Source organism: Puma concolor, chromosome B1 (assembly GCF_028749965.1).
Source record: "Puma concolor isolate L17-30 chromosome B1, mPumCon1.1.hap2, whole genome shotgun sequence".
Lineage (NCBI taxonomy): Eukaryota > Metazoa > Chordata > Mammalia > Carnivora > Felidae > Puma > Puma concolor.
The window spans coordinates 15,261,471-15,283,996 of record NC_141670.1 but is presented as its reverse complement, the minus strand read 5'-3'; the positions used below and the strand labels follow the sequence as shown (position 1 = coordinate 15,283,996).

General features: G+C 41.9%; 1 protein-coding gene across 1 annotated transcript in view; it reads left to right on the top strand.

Annotated features, from left to right (window-relative positions):
* Positions 1–22,526, top strand: part of ENPP6 (ectonucleotide pyrophosphatase/phosphodiesterase 6) — a 113,100-nt gene that overhangs the window by 31,992 nt on the left and 58,582 nt on the right. The window lies entirely within an intron of this gene.

Below are 22,526 nucleotides of genomic sequence, written 5' to 3'. Positions count from 1 at the left end.
TGAGGACAGGAGCAGTAAACTCAAGGGCATGTACTCCATTACAAAATAATATTTTTAAATACTCTTGGGTGCAAATTAAATCTAGATTGGTTCCCATCCTGGCAGGGGAACTTACACAACTTACTTAACTGTCTGAGCCACAGTTCTCCCATCTGTAAACTATCTGCTCTATAAGGCTAATGTGCAGCTGTGATGAGATAATTCTGGAACTCTCTGAGCACTGTGCTTGGCACACAGTAAAAGCTTCTGTTCTCATATGGTTCTCATTGGTTGTTACTAGGTATGTTGCAGGCATATAATATCATGTATATTTCATTAGGTTGGCATAGGATTAAAGCATTAAGATCTCTTATATTATTTTGCAATCGATAGGCTGATCGACTGACACCCTTTTTTTTTTTTTTTTTAAGTATTTAAGGCCTCTTCTAAGAGCTTCCTCTTTCACCATCCAGTAGAGGGGTTCTTTATATCTTGCCCTTTCCTCCTAATTTGTCCTAATTTCGAACTCAATTGTAATTGCACTAGAGTCTGAGCCTCTGTCATCTCCTTTCTTCAGAGTTAAAAGAATTATAAACTGCAGTGTCCCTCAGACTTGACTAACCAATTGTGTCCCTGGGCGGATCTCCAATACTGGGATCGTGTCCTACTGATCTAGTATTCACAGCACCTAACATTGTGTCTTGAAAACAAATACTCCAGAAATGGGTATTTAAACCAGGATGTCTCTAAGACATTCTGTGTATTCCCTCTTTGTGAACCTAGATGGACCTTAGCGATAGCTTTGACCAACAGAGCACGATAGAAATGGTGCTGTGTGACTTCTGGGTCCAGGTCATAAAGATACCAGCTATTTCCGCTTTGCTGTTTCGGGTTTCTTGCTCTTGGAACCAGCAGCCACGCTTTTGAAGAAGCCAAGCAGCGATGTGGAAGGGCCACATGTGGCGTGGCAGCTGACAGGCCCAGCTCAGGTCACAGCCGACATCAGTTGCCTTCAAGTATTTCCAGCCCCCAGGTGTCAGTCACCCCCAACCTTTGAACTGCCGCTGCTCACGCCGCATAGAGCAGAGGATTTTCCTTTAGAAAGCCTACCCAGACTGCAGATTTGTGAGCTGAATACATCGTTGTTTTTAATCACTTAAGGTTTGAGGTCATTTGTTATACAGCAGTTGATAACTGATACATCCACCCACTTGATCAGAAGGGATATACAGGCCAAACAGAAATTCCAAAAATAACCTGTTTCCAGAAAATTGTTTCACTTAGGAAGGGAGGGGTTTTGCAACCTTTTTAAAAGGAATGGGTGTAGGTGATAATCATCAGTGATTGTTGCTAAAATCAGTAGACGAAGGTTGGTGGGAAACTTGATAGTAAATGGATTAGGCTGAAACCATCCAAACCCACAGATCCAGCTTATCGAAGAGTTAGATAAGCAGACACTATGAGTACACAATGTGAAGTAAGAGCAAGTGCCAGTCCCATCTATATCTTGCCTTAAAAAAACCTGAACCTGAATCTAATCAGACCTCTAGATTGAAATACTAGTTTTCAAGAAATACAGGAGATAAAGGAACATGTTAATAACACCACAAGGATGTGATAGGCCAGATCTGTAATATGTGACATTTTCGGGACAAAACACCCTGTTTTCTCAATTAAAAAAAAAAAAGGAGAATAAATAATAAATAAAATAGAGGAGAACTCTTGTAGGTTAAAGGAGACTAAAAGCCAAAACCAAAAAATGATAATGTGGTTTTGTGTGGACCCTGATTCAAAGAAATCAACTGCACAGGCATTTTTTGAAATAAGTAGGGAAAATTGAACATGGGCTGGGTTACAGATGATATTGAAGAATTATCATTTATTTTACTGGGTGTGAAACAATAATGTCATTTTTTAAAAAGTTCTTAACATAGGGGTGCCTGGGTGGCCCAGACTTTTGAGTGTCCGGCTCTTGATTTTGGCTCAGGTCATGATCCCAGGGTCATGGGATTGCCCCACATCAGGCTCTGTGCTGACAGTGCAGAGACTGCTTAGGATCCTCTCTGTCCCTCTCTCTCTGCCCCTCTATTGCTTCTCTCTCTCTCTCTCAAAATAAATTAATTAACATTAAAAAAAGTTCTTCAGTGTAAGAAATAGGATACAAGTATTTGAGTTAAGATACGATGTCTGGGATTTCCTTTAAAAATATTCCAGTGGGGGAGGGAAACATAAAACCAAGGCAGAATGTTCTTTGTTGTTTTTCATCCTACTGTTTTTGTACATTTGAAAATTTCCATAGAAGAGAGCTTTTAAATTTTATCTAAGGTCTTCAGAAGAGATAAACTTATATTTGGCCCATGAACACTTTTTATTTTTTAAATATAATTTATTGTCAAGTTAGTTAACATACAGTGTGCTCTTGGTTTTGGGGTTAGATTCCCATGATTCATTGCTTACATACAACACCCAGTGCTCATCCCAACAAGTGCCCTCCTCAGTGCCCATCACCCATTTTCCCCTCCCTCAGGCCCCCCGCACATCAACCCTCAGTTTGTTCTCTGTATTTAAGAGTCTTTTATGGGTTTGCCTCCCTGTCTGAAACTGTTTTCCCCTTCCCTTCCCCCATGTTCTTCTATTAAGTTTCTCAAATTCCACATATGCGTGAGTGAGCACTTTTTTAAAAAAATTTTTAAAGTTATTTATTTTTGAGAGAGAGAGTGAGCAGGGGAGGGTCAGAGAGAGAGGGAGACACAGAATCTGAGGCAGGCTCCAGACTCTGAGCTGTCAGCACAGAGCCCAATGCAGGGCTCGAACTCACAAACCACGAGATCATGACCTGTGCCGAAGTCAGACGCTCAACCGACTGAGCCACCCAGGTGCTCCGAGTGAGCACTTTTAACGCAAACTCGACTGTGAGATTGGCCGTGGGTGAGCGGGCTTGGGGGAAGGGGCTAAGCAGCCCTGCTGGGGCCTGGTGCTCAGAGCCCGGCACCACCCAGGTCCAGGGTCTCACTCTAAAGCATCCTGAGGTGGGGCCCTCAATGGCCAGGGCCGGGGCCAGGCGCTGTGGGTTCAGAGTGAGGAGGGCCACGTGGCCAGAAATGCACACAGAGCCTGTGTGACGACTTCAGGGAGACGATACCTGGAAATGGTAAAGGACCCAGGTGGTGGCAGTCCAAGGCTGCTGCTGTAGACACAGAGAAGGCTCTGGTGGCTCCCCCTGCCCAAAGGCACATGGCAGTGGGGCTGGGAGCAGAGCTAAGGACAAAACCCTGCCAGGATTGGTCTCCGTCTCCGCTGCTCCCCTCCCGTGGCCCAAACCTGCCTCTATTGCAGCCTGAGTTTCTCCTCCCAAGGAACACGTCTTTACACTGGGAACACTTCTTCGCGGCCTGGCCACCAAAAGGAATGGGTTCTCCTGCATGGGAATGCAAGGGCAGGTGTCTGATCTGCCCAGCTTGGACCTTGGAGCACCTGTCGCTGCAGTCAGGAGTGGGGTGCTCTAGCCCAGCTTGGGATAGGCGGCCACCTCCTTCCCACTCACTGTAGTCGCACATGTCTGGCCATATAAGCTCCTGCGAGGACCGCGTGTTGTGGGGAGGCGTTTCCCAAGGGCCAGGGGTAGCTGCTCCTGGCAGGACAAAGGGGTGCTGGAGAAGTTAAATGCCCACTGCAGTGACCGTTGCAAATTGGGGTTAAAAACTCCTGACCTGAATTCACCCAAAGAGAAAGGAAGAGGAGGGTGATAAAGGATAGGATAATAAAATACAGAGTAGAAGCAAAATTCTAAAAAGCAAAGCAAAACAAAACAAGGAGGATGGGAGGCAGGGTGGGTGAGGACATGGAAACACAACATGAGAACTAAAATGCGTAATGTTCAGACAGCGCGATCTCTCCCGGTTCTGCAGGTTCGATTTTGCTGTGCCGGCAACTGAAAGGGCTTCCCTGGGTGCATGGCCCCCGCGCCTCTGGCCTCGCTTCCTGCCTTGGCCCAGATTCTTAACATGTTCAGCATCTTCACAAGCAGCTTTAAGAATTCTGGGGTGCCTTCACATCGTGACATGCAAAACCAAAATGAGAGGCTGGCACAGGCACGAGGCTCTTAGCATCACCCTGATGTAGCTGTGGGTGGTGGAGTGTTTCATAACCGCCAGCAGAGGGCAGTGTTGGGCCAGGCATCCCCCCCGCCCCTGCACAGGAGAGGTGTTATCTCAGCCGTCATGAGCCCCATGGTTAGTTTCTGAATGTGAGATTCACCCCTTCCAAACTTTGCAGAGCAAGGCATCTATATGGCAGTGCTTCTTTTCTATTTCTTCTGCCTCAGACCGTGATGTGTATAAGACGAAATAAGACTCTTCTCTGCTCACACTCTTCTCCCTAGAAGCCATTGATAACTGCATGCTGTTTGATAGCATTGCCCTTTATTTTTGTTTACTTTTTAAATGTTTACTTATTTTTGAGACAGAGACAGAGTATGAGCAGGGGAGGAGCAGAGGGAGAGGCAGACGCAGAATTGGAAGAAGGCTCCAGGTTCTGAGCTGTCAGCACAGAGACTAGGCAGGGCTTGAACTCACGAACTGCCAGATCAGGACCTGAGCGGAAGTCAGACGCTTAACCGACTGAGCCACCCAGGCGCCCCTAGATAGCATGGCCCTTTAAAGGGGGATTTAGGTGGTGTCGTGCATCTACCAAATGCCTACTATGTGCCTACTGGCTGCTAATGTTCTACCTACCCAAATTATTTAACCCTACTTGAAAGTGTGATTATCTGCATTTTTCAGATGAGGAAATGAAGGCTCATTAAAGTTAAGTGACTTGTGGGAGCTCCCCTGGCAGGGGTAAGATCCCAGCTTTGATCTGGTGGGTTCCAAAACGCTTTCCCCTAGGCCACATGCTTCCCGTAGGTCCTCAGTTCCTGCCAGTTCTCATCCTGAATGAGCTTCTGTTTTTAACTCACAAAGCTCCTCTGTTCCAGTGGTATCTACTCCTTGACCTGGGACACTATCAGTACATCAAAAAGATACTGCTCACACTTAGCCGAGGGATGAACCGCTCATTTGAGTTACTCTTTCATCAGTAAGGCAAACTCTTTCAACACATTTTATGTATGCTAGGAGCACCTGAGGAAAGTTATATACACAAATCATTAGGTGAGGCATAGTGTCAACTCCAAAGCTGCCCAATTTACATGCTGATTGCTAGTGCTCATTGATCGGAGCAGATAAACTATGGCTACAGCGATGACCTAAACTGTTTTTCCTCCTGTGACTTGGGAAGTCGGTCTCACTTCTCTGTGGCCATACCTGGCCCAGGGTAGTGAACTTGGACAGACCAACATCATACCTCACACAGTCCAGCAATGACAAACAAAGCTAACCATGTTGACAAAAATGAGTTTTCTTCCAGCTGCTTTCTACCAAAAAAAAAAAAAAAAAAAAAAAGGCAACGGTGGGGTGGGACGGGTTTTATTTTTATAGATGGGTTGGTCCACACAAGATTGAGCCATTGACACTGCTGGTTACCTCACACCCCTGAACAGCTGAATTTGATATTTTTTACCAGTTTCTGGAATTAATGGTCGATCCAGTAATATTTTGATATCTGGTCCTTGGCATCAGAGGTCACCCATTGGTCATCCCGGATTCTACACCAGTTGAAAAGCTGGATTGGAAGATGTGGGCTAGATCCAAGAACTAAATGTACCTTTGTTGTTGTTTTGTTTTGTTTTGTTTTTGTTTTTGTCTTTACTGAGTTGAACTCTCCTTCCTTACGCCCCACCCCCGCCCCAGTCACCCCCTCCCCAACTGAAAAGCTGGAGAAACCCGATGCCCTGGCAAGAAAGAACTCCTGTCCCGGGTAAGAGGAGAGAATGCAAACAGGGGCCTCACACTGCCTGCAGGCAGACAGTGTGAGAGGGGACTCGAGCCTGTCTTATGCCAGAGTAACCACCCCATTAGATGTGACCGATCTAATGTCACCGGGTGGGGAGACACGGAGGGCTATATCACTAGAGAGAGGGTGGCTTCAGGATAGAGGTATTGGCTGAATTTCACTCACACATGGAAGAGTAGGAGCCAGGAATGAGAAGTTTCTCCCTCCAAACACCTGCCATCTTTAGAAGTCCCTGCAAGCACTCCCTAAAATGGGAATGTACCTCAAAAGAGGTTCCATCTTAATGCGGTAATTAATTCAGGCTTATTTCCAACTTTGCACGGAGGTGAGGATAGATTTAATTGTTTGGAAATTTCTTTGAGCTTTGATAAAAAAAATAGCTTTCCAAAAATAAAAAAAAAAAAAGTTTAAAATAAAGGCTCCAAAACGTACATTTTTGTCCTTACACAGGAAAAAAAAATTTCTTTTCCTGTATTCTAGTTGTTAAATAATTGCACCAAGCTAGTATGTGCCAGAAAAACAAAACTGCGTTGTTTTTTTTTTTTTTTTTTTTTTAGTCCAGTGACCTCAAAACTATGAGTGTGAATGTCTCTAATAAAAACTGTCTCTCCTTTTTAATGTTTGGGGTTATTTTTGTTGCAATCCCTACATTTCACACCATAATCAAATCAAAGCCTGTTATCTTGGTCTTGCAATATCTGTGACTCAGACTCTAATCATGACTGTGTCTAGCACATATATCAGCAGATACATTTAAAAAATGTGCAAATGTTGAGCTCTTCTTTTAACTTGATCTTGCATATTTCATTTGAAGCCCCTTCTTTAACATACCAAATTCTGTCTTAGAACAAGTTAAGAAAATAAGATGTATTTCCCAACGGAAGTTATCCTGAAAACGTTTCAACTTGTAAGGTGCTTTGAGGAATACATTGTTAATTCTTTCAAGTTTCTTGGGTATCAGGTAGTGTTTTGAAAGTTCACCCATCTAAATAGGGTCTAAACTATTCTCTAGAGCCTCCAAATGCGTAAGGAGAGGTGCTGAGAGGTGCCTAATAGTGGAAAAGTCTGCATCATAGCATTCTCAGGCTGCCTGGTTCTGAGTCAGGTATATAGTTACTTCTTGGAGCCACATCAATTTGAGGTGATGTATATACATTCAGTCTTTAAAATGTACCCATTGGGGCGCCTGGGTGGCGCAGTCGGTTAGGCGTCCGACTTCAGCCAGGTCACGATCTCGCGGTCCGTGAGTTCGAGCCCCGCGTCGGGCTCTGGGCTGATGGCTCAGAGCCTGGAGCCTGTTTCCGATTCTGTGTCTCCCTCTCTCTCTGCCCCTCCCCCGTTCATGCTCTGTCTCTCCCTGTCCCAAAAATAAATAAACATTGAAAAAAAAAATTAAAAAAATAAAAAATAAAAAATAAAATGTACCCATTAACTTGAGACCCCCAGATTTCAGACCTTTGGGAACCTCTCTTTTCACAGCTGGACTTTTTCCAGAGGGGGAGGGAATGCATGATCCCTCTCTGCTTTGTGAGTATCTGTTGTCGGGCAGCATTCCCTTCTTTAGAGATATTTATGATAATGTTTATGCATGATAGTCGATTATAAAAGACAGCAGTGTCTGGCCTTCTGGAGATCCGTGCACCTCCATGTGGTTACCTTGGTGAGACTCTCAGAAGCCAACCTGCGTTATGAGGCAATTTCTGTTAAAACAACCAAGTCCTGGTAGGCTGGTAAGCAACCTCGTGGCTGGAGGGGAGCGGCTGCTGGGAAGCATGAGGGCACTGGATCAGCGGGTCCTGGCTTTGAACTGGGGCTCTGCCCTCTCACCAGCTGTGTTCCTACTTTGAGCCTTAGTTCTCCACCTGTGAATGAGGATAATAGTAGCCATCCCTTAGAGCTATGTGGGAGACTAAGATGAAAACATAAAGCACCTCATTCCAGATACACAGGAGGTGGCCCAGAACTGGCAACTAGTCTCATTACTAAGCTGATCAGTCTTATTGCTGCATTTATTACCTGTCAAATGTTCAGACCTTTGGCCTTCAGGTGCTGAGCGCTCTTGAGTCTAACTTGGCCTCTAGCCCACCCATGCATTGCCCCCGTTAAAGTGTTTCCTGAATAGGCTGACCCCTGCAGCCTTATACCTGGACCGACTGGGGCCCCTGAAGCCATCCTGTGTTTGAGGGTGGAAGCTTTCCAGATTGCATAATAGCAAGCACAGCAGCAGCAGAAGCACCCTTCTCATGGACTTATTAAGTGCTGCGGATCGTACCGAGTGCTAGTTCATACGCTGGTGAACTAGCGTTAGTAGATTGTACTGATTAAGGGCGAGGACTCTGGGTCCAGTCTTCCTGAGTTGAATCCCGGCTCCACTACACTTGCTGGTGAGAGACTTCAGGAAAATTAACTCCCTGGGGCCTCAGTGAATTCACCTATCAAGTGGGCTAACAATAGTACTTATCGCCTAAGTTACTGCCGGGATTAAAGGCTGTATAAGTTTCCTAGAGTGCTATAACAAAGCACCACACTCTGGGTGCCTTAGAGGAGCGTGAATTGGAAATCAAGGTGTTGGCAGGGCCACACTCGCTCTAAAAGCTCCAAGGGAGGATTCTTCCTTGCCTCTTCTAGCTTCTGGTAGCTCTTGGTGCTCCTTGGCTTGTAGACAGCCATCTTCTCCCCGTGTGTTCACAGTATCTTCTGTCTGTGTGTGTCTGAGTCCAAACTTCCCCTTAGGCCAACCTAATGACTTCATTAAAAAAATTTTTTTTAGGGGCGCCTGGGTGGCTCAGTCGGTTGAGCGTCCGACTTCAGCTCAGGTCACGATCTCACAGTCCGTGAGTTCGAGCCCCGCGTCGGGCTCTGGGCTGATGGCTCAGAGCCTGGAGCCTGCTTCCGATTCTGTGTCTCCCTCTCTCTCTGCCCCTCCCCTGTTGATGCTCTGTCTCTCTCTGTCTCAAAAATAAATAAATGTTAAAAAAAAAATTAAAAAAAAATTTTTTTTAGTGTTTATTGCTGAGAGAGAGAGAGAGAGAGAGAGAGAGAGAGAGAGAGAGAGGGCATGAGCAGGGGAGGGGTAGAGAGAGAGAGGGAGACACAGAATCTGAAGCAGGCTCTAGGCGCTGAGCTGTCAGCACAGGTGTCCCTGACTTCATTTAGATGATTCTCTATAAAGACCCCATTTCCAAATATGGTCACATTTTGAGGTATTAGGGGTCAGAACTTGAGCATATCTTTTGTGGGAGGACACAGTTCAACCCATAACATATGAACTTAGAACAATACTTGGAACGTAGCAAGCATTGTATATGTGTTGACAGTTTTTATCTTTAATACCACAATCCAGCCAGGGAAGTACTGTTTTTCCCATTTTAGAGATGGAAAAACGAGGCTCTAGGAAGTTACGGATTAGCCTCAACTTCCACAGCTAGAAAGGGGGAAGACCCCTTAACCCAGACTCTGGTCTGTGTGAGTGACCACACGCTTGTCATCTTTCTGCTGTACCCATCATTTCCCAGAGGCAGACAGACTTCCCACAGCCTGGTTCAGTGTGCCTATCATACATGGTTGTGACACAGACTTCCAGTGGGTGGCCCCAGAGGACTGCCCGCAACTCTGGACTCAGCCTCACGAGTGCTGCCTCTGGGTGAAAATGTGTATGTTTTAAAACAATCATTTCCCAGATCTGTATTAGTATTTTGTAATCTGTATTTATATCGCCACGTTTCAACTAAATTGATGTGCCTAAAATGTAACTTCATTTTTCACTTTTCAATGAGCTGTGTTTTTTAAAAAAATTTTTAACATTTATTTATTTATTTTCGAGAGAGTGAGAGAGAGACAAAGCACAAGCAGGGGAGGGGCAGAGAGAGGAGGGAGACACAGAATCCGAAGCTGACTCCAGGCTCTGAGCTGTCAGAACAGAGCCCGACGTGGGGCTCGAACCCATGAACCATGAGATCATGGCCTGAGCTGAAGTCGAACACTCAACCAGCTGAGCCACTCGGGCGCCCCGAGCTCGGTTTTTTTAATATTTATTTTTGAGAGAGAGAGAGAGATGCAGCAGCAGCAGAGGGGTAGAGAGAAGGGGGAACAGAGGATCTAAAGCGGGCTCTGTGCTGACAGCAGAAAGCCTGATGTAGGGCTCGAACTCACAAACCATGAGGTCATGACCTGAGCCAAAGTCAGACGCTTAACCTAAGACTGAGCCACCCAGGCGCCCCTCAGTGAGCTGTTTGGACATTGATTAGACATGGCCACACTCATCTAATGAAAACACACACGGACCCCAGAAAAGTACAATGAATGACTTTAGAAATTCAAGATTAATATCACTTTGTAAAGATGATTATACATCAGAATTAAGAAAGCTTTTGTATAATAGAGAAATTCCTCTTTTGGTTCCTCATTGGCTGTGGAACCTGTGTGTTTTGTGAAATAATAGGCTATATGGTTGTTTTCTGCATTGTATTTATAGACATAAGTAAATGGTTAAAAAAAAACACAAAAAAACCAAGAGGTCCCCCTCCTGAAATCAGCATAAATGTATGTTCCAGAATACAAATATGACCACTAACTCTATTGTAGTCATGAAGAGTGAAGAGCAAAGAACATTCTATTGACAGACAGATAATCAGAGTTCAAGTTGCTTTTGTTCCCTTTGCGCCTACACCCATGCACCACTTATTAGCACTGTGACCTTGAGCAAAATATTCACCCCTTACACACCTAATGCATACATAACAGAGAGTTATTCCTTTCCTCTGAATTTACAGGTAGAGGATTAGATCAAGAGGCCACCTGTGGCCTTATGGTCCCTTTTCTAAGCTATATGTGGGACCATAAGCACTCACAAGGCCCTGTGGTGATAACATCAGACTCAGGTGGTCCCTAATATTTAGTTAAGGGCCTACTCGAGTGGTGAATGTGATTTTCTTTTCTTAATTTTTCATTTTATTTTAAGATTTATTCTTATTTTTTAAAATTTAAATTCAAGTTAGTTAACATACCGTGTAGTCTTGGCTTCAGGAGTAGAACCCAGTGATTCATCGCTTAACATGTAACATCCAGTGCTCATCCTGAAAAGTGCCCTCCCTAATGCCATCGCCCATTTAGCAACCCCCCCCCCATCCAACAGTTCTCCAGCAACCCTCAATTTATTCTCTGTATGTAAGAGTCGCTTATGGTTTGTCTCCCTTTCTGTTTTTTATCTTATATTTCCTTCCCTTCCCCTATGTTCACCTGTCAGTCAGAGAAAGATAACAATGTGATTTTTTGCAAAAAAAATCTGTCTTATGGTTTCCCTTGGCTGTTGTGCTGGGTCTTCTCTGTTTGTGTATTTGTCTGACTCCACCTCCTCTAGTGCTCCTGGAACCCCAGGAGGCTGAGCTTCTGGATGGCCTCAGCTGGACAGAGGGAGGAGATTGAAGTCACGAGAGTGGTCCTGACGCCCCTGCTCAGTGCTGGCCTCACTCCTCTCCTCCTTGCTCAAGCCTGGGTGGGGGTGGGGGTGGGGGTGCTGGCTCCCTGCTACAGTAATCTTGGGTTGCTTCACCGTCTGCAGTTGGTTCTCCCGAACCCTGGCCACCCCTTTGTTCCCTCTTCGGGGGCCTGGACCATCTGTTTACTGTGCCAGGACCTTGACTGAGTCAAGCCATGACTACCTTGAGTTGTACCAGCACATCGTGTCATTAAGAGCATCTCGCCCTGTGAGGAAAGTGAACACAGAGTGATAGAAAGTGAAATTCTGCATCTGACCTAAGAAGTATCCCCTCTCTCATCTGTTCATCATTTTATGCTTGCCATCACCTCGGTGCACATGAAAAGTCCTCCCTAGCTTTCAAATCCTAGCTCCTCTAGAAGCTTGCCCTGACTCCTCCAGGCCAACTTGGCCTGCCCTCATCCCTCCATTCCTGCTGGGCTCCACGGGTACCTCCTTTCGCGCTTCTCAGGCTTCACTGTTACTGCGAAACAGCAACAAAGAAAGGACGCCTCGGCGTGATGGTTGAGGGTTGCCAGGTAAAATATAGTGTACGCAGTTACATTTGAATTTTAGGTAAACAACAAATAATGCTTTAGCACAAGTCTGTTCCACAGGGTTTTTGGGACGTACTTACAGTAAAAAAAAAAAAAAAACATTGTTGTCTGAAATTCAAATTTAACTGGGAGCCTTCCATCTTTGTCTTTTTTTTCTTTTTTTCCCCTAAAATAAACCTGGCAACTCTAACTACAATGGCCTTCTAAAGTGGGTGGCTCCTGTTTAAAGAAACTTTTCTTTTTTCTTTTCTTTTCTTTTCTTTTCTTTTCTTTTCTTTTCTTTTCTTTTCTTTTCTTTTCTTTTCTTTTCTTCTCTCTTCTTTTCTTTCCTTCCTTCCAGCGTTCTATGAGCTAATGAGCCTGCAAATTTGGGAGTTGAGCAGGAGCTCTGGAGGGCTGAATTGCTTTTGAGAAAACTGAAGTCTGGAGAGAAATGTGGCCGGTAGGTGCTGTGGAGCAGAGGGTGGAGAAGAGGCGAATCAATGAGATGGACAAGGCTGGGACCTTTATAGTGAGGGGACTGAGGAGGAAGCCTGGGTGGGGGAGCTGAGCGGGCTTAGGAGAACTTTGTGTCTGATGCTCAATTTGAAGTTCTGCACATTGTTCTCCAGCCCCCACCCCCACTCCCCTGAATGCCCAGTAAAGTTCACCCCCTCGTGAATATTTTGTGTGTGGGGTTTCTTTGTAGAAATGTAACACAATGCAGTAAAAGGCTGAGCTCCATTTCTGGGGTGTTATGTATTATGGAAGCAGGCGTCTCGAGGTCGAAGTGCCTGCAGTTTTGTGGGGCTCCTGGGAATTTGCAAGAATCTTGGTGGAAATAGGGTTGGAACAAACCATGTGGAGAGCTCAAGAGAAAGGCGGTTCCAGCTGATCTCTAGATTACATTTGATTCTCTACCCTAATAATAACAACATAAGTTCATGTTAACAGCGCTTACTGTGCTGTGTGTGTGTGTGTGTATATATATATATATATATATATATATATATATACACACACACACATATGTATGTGTGTGTACGTATGTCCACGTATACACAAACACACCCCTCACTTTGTTCAGTTTGAGTAAACACAAAAATCCAGTTACCACAGTTTAGTTAAATAATACCAGCTTCCCAGAAAGAGGATTCTAACTTGAGTTGCCCCCTATATTAACTAAAATAAATATGGCAACCTTAACTGTAGCTCTCGTAACGTAAAGTGTAATTCACTGCTGGCTCCTCAGTCCACAAATCACTACGTAAATAACAAATGTGCATCATGATCAGTGACCAATCGTATCACCTCTTTCAAAGTCTGTTGGTAATTGGTTGTTGGACATGTTGCTTAGTTCGTGCACAGACAGCAAAACATACCACTGTTTTGCCTCCTCGCCTGCTGGTATAATTATAAACCCACATAATTTGACTTTAAATTAAATGCGACAGGTCACCCTCGTTCTCTTCCACCCTTGAATGAAGATGTGAACATTTCCTTTTGACTACAAAAACATTTTCAATAATCCAGCAAATCGATCAAGGAGCTATTTCAACTTTTTAAAAACCTATTTTCTTAGGCAAGCTTTTGACCAGCCTATTGATGCTACAGTGGGAGATCATGAAGTTTCTTTAGCTAAGTTTTGGAAGAAATATGACCTAAAACATGCAGCTGAAAGCATCCAAGCACGATGGAAGCAAGTAACGTGAGTGCAATGTGGCAGGAATATCCTGAATTGTGCAAATGACTCTGCAGGATCTGAATCAAAAGTCGTTGGAATCCTAGAGGAAATAGTTGATCACGGGGATACTGACACCAGCATCACTGGGACCTGTCGCTGTGCAGCCAGAGGAACTTACTGAAGGTGAACTTATTGACATAAATGAAGAAAGCAGTTGTAATGAAGAGGTTGAAGCTGTCCTGACGTGACACCAGCAAAAATTTTCCCATTAAAAGAATTCTCAGAGATATTTCATAACATGGAAACTCAAAGGATAAAATGTTTGAAGCTGATCCAAACTGAAAGGGTAGGACAGGGGCGCATGGGCGGCTCAGTCGGGTAAGCGTCTGACTCCTGATTTTGGCTCAGGTCATGATCACAGTTTATGAGTTTGAGCCCCGCATCGGGCTCTGCACTGGCAGTGTGGAACCTGCTTGGGATTCTCTCCCTCCCTCCCTCTCTGCTCCATGCTTTCTCAAAACAAATAAATAAACTTAAAAAAAAAAAAGGGTAGGGCAATTTGCTAAGGCAAGGAAAATATGCTCACTTGTATTGTGTTATATCTTGGGATGAAGCAGCCAAACAGTGTTCAAAACATTCTGATAAGTTTTTTGTATTTACAAAGACATAAGACTCTTTGGCTGTTGATATTTCTAATGTTTTAAATTGCAATGTGCTAGTAAGTATTAATTTTACTATTTTCTTCATTTCCCTATCATTACTTACAGTAAGAGTTTTTAATATTTAAAAAAAATTTTAATATTTTAAATACATTAAATTATTTTAAAGTTTTTAAAATATTTTAAAAATAAATATTTAAATATTTAAAAAAAATTAAAGGCGATGGAACAATTATAATTTTTCCCACTGATTATTAGGATAGTTTTGCATGGTTTAAGCTTGCATAGTCATTTTTAAGAATTTTAATTCCAGTTAATTAACATGCAGTGTTCTATTAGTCTCGGGTGTACGATATAGTGACTCAACAATTCTATACATTATTCAGTGCCCATCATGCTAAGTGTTTTTTTAATCCCCTTCACCTATTTCATCCCCACCCCTGTAACCATGTGTTTATTAAGAGTGGTTTTTTGTTTGTGTCTTTTTTTCTTTGTTCATTTGCTTGTTTCTTAAATTCCACATATGAGTGAAATCATATGGCTTTTGTCTTTCTCTGATTGACTTTTTTTGGTTAGCATTATTTTACCCTCTACATCTGTCCATGTTGTTGCAAATGGCAAGATTTCATTCTTTTTATGGCTAAGTAATATTCCATTGTATACATATCCCACTTCTTCTTTATCTATTCATCAATTGATAGACATGTGGGCTGCTTCCATAGTTTGGCCTTTGTAAATAATGCTGCAATAAACATAGGGGTGCAAGTATTCCTTTGAATTAGTGTTTTCATATTCTTTGGGTAAATACCCAGTAGTGGAATTACTGGATCATATAGTAATTCTATTTTTAATATTTTGAGGAACCTCTATACTGTTTTCCACAGTGGCTGCACCCATTTGCATTCCTGTCAACAGTGCACAAGTGTTCCTTTTTCTCCACATCCTCACCAACAATTGTTATTTCTTGTCTTTTTGATTTTAGCCTTTCTGACAGATGTGAGGTGATATCTCATTGTGGTTTTGGTTTGCATTTCCTTGACAATGAGTGATGTTGAACATCTTTTTATGTGTGTGTTGGCCATCTGTCTATTTCTTTGGAGAAATGTCTATTCATGTCTTCTGCTCATTTTTAATTGGATTATTTGTGTTTTTGGTATTGAGTTGTAGAAGCTCTTTATATATTTTGAATATTAACCCTTTACTGGATATGTCATTTGCAAATATCTTCTCCCATTCAGTACATTGTCTTTTAGATTGTTGATTGTTTCCTTCACTGTGCAGAGCTTTTAATTTTGATGTAGTCCCAATAGTTTAATTTTGCTTTTGTTTCCTTTGCCTCAGGAGACATATCTAGAAAAATGTTGCTATGGGTGATGTCAAAGAAATTACTGCCTGTGCTCTCTTCTAGGATTTTTATGGTTTCAGGTCTCACATTTAGGTCCGTAATCTATTTTGATTTTATTTTATGTGTGGTGTAAGAAAGTGCTCCAGTTTCATTCTTTTGCATGTAGCTGTACAGTTTTCCCACGCCATTTGTGGAAGACATTGTCTTTCTCCCATCGCATATTCTTTCCTCCTTTGTTGAAGATTAATTGATCAGATAATTAGGGGTATATCTCTAGGTTCTTTATTCTGTTCCTTTGATCTGTGTGTCTGTTTTTGTGTCCGTACCGTACTGTTTTGATTATTCAGCTTTGTCGTACATCTTGAAATCTGGGAATGTGATACATCCAGTTTTGTTCTTCTTTTTCAAGATTGCTTTGGCTATTCAGAGTTTTTCTGTAGTTCCATATAAATTTTAGGATTGTTTGTGCTAGTTCTGTAAAAAATGCTGTTGGTATTTTGATAGGGATTGCATTAAATGTTTAGATTGCTTTGGGTAGTATGGACATTTTAACAATATCTGTTCTTCCAATCCATGAGCATGGGATATCTTTCCATTTGTTTGTGTTGTCTTCCATTTCTTTCATCACTGTTTTATAGTTCTCAGACCTCCTTGGTTAAGTTTATTCCTGGGTATTTTACTCTTTTTTGTGCAATTGTAAATGGGATTATTTTCTTAATTTCTCTTTCTGCTACTTCATTATTAGTATATAGAAATACAATGGATTCCTGTATATTTAATTTTGTGTCCTGCAACCTTACTGAATTCATTTATCAGTTCTCATAGCATTTTGGTCGAGTCTTTAGGGTCTTCTATATATAGTATCCTGTCATCTGCAAATAGTAGAAGTTTTACTTTTTCCTTACCAGTTTGGATGCTTTTTATTTATTTTTGTTGCCTGATGGCTGTGGCTAGGATTTCCAGTATTATGTTGAATAAAAGTGGGGAGAGTGGACAGCCTTGTCTTGTTCCTGACCTTAGGGGAAAAACTCTCAGTGTTTTACCATTGAGTGTGATGTTAGCTGTGGCTCTTTCATATGTGGCCTTTATTATGTTGAGGTATGTTCCCTGTAAACCTACTTTGATGAGGCTTTTTATCATGTTTGGATGTTGTACTTTGTCAAATGCTTTTTCTGCATCTATTGAAATGATCATAAGGTTCTTATCCTTTCTTTTATTAATGTTATGTGTCACATGGACTGATTTGCAAATATTGAACCACCCTTGTATCCTCGGAATAAATCCCACTTGATAGTGGTGAATACTTTTTTTAATAAATTGTTGAGTTCGGTTTACTAATATTTTGTTGAGGATTTTGCATCTATGTTCATCAGAGATATTGGCCTGTAGCTCTCTTTTTTTGTAGTATCTTTATCTAGTTTGGGTATTAAAGAATGAATATAGAATGATTATGGAAGTGTTTCTTCCATTTCTATTTTTTGGAGTAGTTTGAGAATAATAGGTATTAACTCTTCTTAAATGTTTGGTAGAATTAATCTGTGAAGCTAGCTGGCCCAGGACTTTTGTTTGTTGGGAGTTTTTTGATTACTGATTGCTGGTAATTTGTTCAAATTTTCTGTTTCTTCCTGATTCAGTTTTGGGAGGTTATATGTTTCAAGGAATTTATCCCTTTCTTTTAGGTTGTCCAATTTGTTGATTTATAGTTTTTATAATATTCTTTTATAATCCTTTGTATTTCTGTGGTGTGGGTTATTCCTCCTCTTTCATTTCTGATTTTGTTTATTTGATTCCCCCCTCCCTTTTTTGATGAGTCTTGCTTAAGGCTTATCAATTTTGTTGATCTTTTTAAAGAACCAGCTCCTGGTTTCATTAATCTCTTCTACTGATTATTTTAGTTTCTATTTCATCTATTTCTGCTCTAATCATTATTGTTTTCTTCCTTCTACTGGTTTTGGGTTTTGTTTGGTCTTCTTTTTCTAGCTCCTTTAGATATAAATTAGGTTGTTTATTTGAGATTTTTCTTACTTCTTAATGTAGACCTGTATTGCTATAAACTTCCCTCTTAGAACAGCTTTTGCTGCATTCCAAAGATTTTGGATCATTGTGTTTTCATTTCCATTTGTCTCCATGTATTTTTTGATTTTCTTTTTGATTTCTTGGTTGACCCATTCATTGTTTAGTAGAATGTTATTTAACCTCCCTGCATTTGTGTTCTTTCCAGAGTTTTTCTTGTGGTTGATTTCTAGTTTCATAGCATCGTGATTCAATCTTTCTGAATTTGTTGAGACTTGTTTTGTGGCCTAATCTGTGATCTGTTCTGGAGAATGTTCTATGTGCACTGGAAAAAAAAAATATGTAGGGGCACCTGGGTGGCTCAGTTGGTTAAACGTCCAACTTCAGCTCAGGTCATGATCTCACAGTTCGTGAGTTCAAGCCCCACATTGGGCTCTGTGCTGACAGCTCAGAGCCTGGAGCCTGCTTCGGATTCTGTGTCTCCCTCTCTTTCTGCTCCTCCCCTGCTTGCACTCTGTCACTGTCTCAAAACTGAATAAACATTAAAAAAAATTTTTTTTAATGTGTATTCTTCTGTTTTAGGATGAAATGTTCTGAATATATTTGTTAGATTCATCTGATCCAATGTGTCATTCAAAGCCACTGTTTCCTTGTTGATTTTCTATTTGGATGGTCCATCCATTGATGTCAGTGGGGTGTTGAAGTCCACTATTATTATTGTATTACTGTCAATTACTTTCTTTATGTTTATTATTAGCACTTTATATATTTGGGTCCTGCATTGTTGGGTGCATAAATATTTATAATTGTTATATCTTTTTGTTGGATTTTTTCCCTTCATGATTATATAGTGTCCTTCTTTGTTTCTTGTTGCAGTTTTTGTTTTAAAGTCCATTTTGACCAATATAAGTATTGCTACCTCAGCTCTTTTCACTTCCATTTCCTTGATAAATGCTTTTCCATCCCTTAACATTCAATCTGCATATGCCTTCAGGTCTTAAATGGATCTCTTGTAGGCAGAAAATAGATGGGTCTTGCATTTTTATCCATTTTGTCGCCCCATGTCTTTTGATTGGAGCACTTAGTACATTTACATTCAAAGTAATATTGATAGGTATGTACTTTATTGCCATTTTGTTACTTGTCTTATGGTTGTTTCCATAGTTCTTCTCTGTTCCTTTCTTCTCTTGCTCTCTTCTCTCACGGTTTGTTGACTTTCTTTAGTGATATACTTGAATTCATTTCTCTTTGTTTTTGTGCATGGTCATTTTTATGGTCCTGCACTACCATGCAAAGGGAGAATTACATATCTATATGTATCTATCACCATAATTATTATCATGCCCATTAGATAAGAAAATTGATGCCTCAGAGAGTCAAAGCTACTTGTCCAAAGTCATACAGATAGTAAATAGTAGAGTTTGAATTTATACCTATGCAATCTGCCTCTAAGACTTGCCCCCTTAACCATTATGCCACACTGTTGCCCCCACCAAACTATGAGCACTTCAAATACAGAGGCCATAATTTGTGATCTTTAAATGCCTGGCATGTAAACATTTGAAGTGGCGTGAATGAAAAAAAAAATGAAATAAGAAACTATAAAAGGAATTAACATTTACTGTTTGAAAATAATGAGAAAACATTAAGACTGCTTGAAGATGAAGTCGTAGCAACAACCTTATAGATGTCCTTCAGTTATAGATAAAATGGACAGATCCACAGCTATCTCATTTGATGTGAAGGCCAGCCATTTCTGGGATGTCTGGGAACATATAACAGGTGCAGAGGATTATTCGGGTATTTGCCAAGAAACTTCTGGTGATGGTCATTACATCAGAACACACTTGACTGAGACTTTGAGGAGTAAAAAATGAAGGTTTCCTATCCTGCTCCTTTCATACAACAGTTCTAGGTGTGGAAACTGTTCCACGAGTATCCTCTGAGACAGGCAGGCAGTAGCCCCCATGTTTGCCACTGGCCTGAGTAGCCACTAGCTGCTCCCAGTTAAATGCAGCAGCTCTTAAACTGAGGTGACATCTATGGATGGGCTTCAAGAGTTCACAAGTCCTTCAGGTAGCAGGTTGATTGCCACATTTTGTGTTAATAAGTTTATAAACGTTTGGGTCTTAGGGATAAAGGAGGAGAAAAGAGAAAAACATTCAACTGTATTTGGAAATTTTTCTACCGGGAGCTGCCCTCATTTTCACAGTGAGTAATACACCTTCTGGAACAAATTTTAGAGCCCTACTTAGCTGTCACTTGGGATGAGCAGAAGTAGACCTTCTTTACACCATGCCCGAAAACCACCTGAGATTTGAGATTTGTGGTTTGTGTCCATGTCAGGAAAGTTTCTGTTGAAGTCTTGAGGAAAGGGTCCAAATAATGAAACTATAGCAAAGCTCTGTTTGGAAAGCCCAAACCAGAGGAAAACCAAGGAGAGTTGCAGATGTATAAAAATAGATGTGGGTCAGACAGAAATATGGAGATGAGAGCTTGTGGGCTGCAGAAGCCAGTACATTGTGTTTTGTTCTGTTCTGTTTTTATAGCCACCACATTTGCCCAGGCAATAAAAACAAAAGAGCGAGAGAGAGAGAGGGTAGGTAAGGAAACCAGCTTGAGTAAGAGCGGACTCATACTGTTACAAGCACAGACTGCCAGCCTTAATATATTCATGGGAAGAAAATCAGCTCATCTGGGAGAGAAGATTCAGAGCAGACATGAGATGGGAACATACAGCCTCCTGCTGACTTCCCAGAACAAAGGAATGCCCCTGGGGACTAGCACAGCATCTATAATTGAGCCTTTGAAGAATACACCTTCTCGTTTTAACTCAAGGCCCTAAATCCACCCAAAGAATAAAACCTACTTTCTAAACAGAGGTCCGAGGATAACCTCCTTGTTGAAAGATCTCCACTGACGGGGCGCCTGGGTGGCGCAGTCGGTTGAGCGTCCGACTTCAGCCAGGTCACGATCTCGCGGTTCGTGAGTTCGAGCCCCGCGTCAGGCTCTGGGCTGATGGCTTGGAGCCTGGAGCCTGTTTCCGATTCTGTGTCTCCCTCCCTCTCTGCCCCTCCCCCGTTCATGCTCTGTCTCTCTCTGTCCCAAAAATAAATAAACGTTGAAAAAAAAAAAAAAAAAAAGAAAGATCTCCACTGTTAACAGAAACCCATTAACTCATGTAGGGAGAACTACTGGTCCCCGGATCTTCCTTAGGTGCCCTTCACTCATAGGAAGTGAGCAAGAACCTCTGTCCCAGCACATCACTCCCAGCCTTTGGAGAAATGTTGACTTCCATGGGTCCAAGTTTCCTTTAGAATGGATGAACCACTCTGGGCCAGCCTAGACCAACCAGTGTGCTAGATGGGAGCAGGAACCAAAGCCATCCTTGGGGTCCTTGTGTTAAAGATGCCTCCCTAAAGAATGCTGTAATTATAAAGTTATTGGAGCTCCCTTGAATGAGTGGGCACCACTGATTCGACTGGTGTATAAAAGGAGTACCAAGGCTAATGCCACATCCCACATAATGGGGAGGAGAGAATATCCAACATGAAAAAAGCTAAAGGCCTCAGATAACCACAGGAAACAAGATATCATCATTTGAAAATTTAAAATATGCCAGAACTGTGTTACCTGCACACATAGATTCTGTCTCTCCTTCAGTGAGGCGCTATACATGTTTCCAAAGAAACGTGTGGAAGAGGTAGAGAATTTAATGTAACAGACATTCTCTAGAAGAATGTTCTCTCTCTGCCTCTCCATCTCTGTGTCTCTCCTGCACAGACACCTTCCACCATCCAGTCACATGGCAGCTCTATAATCCACAGGAGGCTCCTTATAAATTTTTACCCGGAAAGCAAAAGAAGGCAAGAAAGTTTCCACCCTTTACGGTCTAGACAGTTGAGTGAGAGTGTTAAAAAAAAAAAGAAAAATATTTTACCAAATGATATTGTGGCATTTCTGAGATATACAATAGAGGTTATAAGTACTTTTAAACATTATTTTTTTGTTGCTTCATCCTTCTCTGCAAGTAACACCTACTGGAAACTGAATCACATGAGGCCCCTGCTTAGATTTGGGTTTCAGGCATTTCTTCTAAAATAGTCAAAACAGTTCCAAACAAAAGCAGAGATTCCTACACCCCTCCCACTTGGTACCTGTCCCCATTATTCCCATACCTGATATCCCTAGCTTTTGCAGCCCTTTCCTGTGACTCACCTAGAAACTTCTCTTGGTTTACTGACTTCAGTAACACTTTCGACACCCCTTTCCAATTTTGCACCCTTGCTCAGTGTCTGTAACACCAGCTCCAGATGAGATACCCCTGCCCTTAGGAGGGCATTAGAGGACATCTACAGGGGAAGACCAGAAAGGGCACATTTCCCAATGAATATTGTCACAATTATCTTGCCTTGTGAAAAGGATAAGTGAGCATTAGTAGGATAATAAAAAACATTTTAGGTACAGGATGCAAGTTTTGGGTAAAGAAAGCAGGTAAGAAATTATACTCGTGAGAGGGTTTCTCTTGATATTATTAAACTTTGATACACTAAAAACAAAAAAAGTAACATGGTTAACCAATAATGCTCCTACTTTCAATGAGTTAGAACACACTAGGAATTATCCTCAGCAAAAGAGTGGGTGAGAATCCTTACAATTCTTAAGTTAAGTTGGCAGCTTGGTCCCCTTCTTAGTCCGGGCCCAAGGAAGCCTGTCTCTTTTATGCAAAAGGACCTCTGTTGAGTATTACATACAGGGCATTGGAGGATGGGGACCACATGAATTTATTTTGGATGTCTAAGCTTATCACAATGCAGAGCCCATAGGACCCTGACTAAATGTTAGTTGAAGGAATAACTAACCATTGGAGAAATTGCTTAACCACTGGAGAAATCTTAACCATTGGAGAAATTGCTCAAAGTTATTTACTTTATTTTTTAAT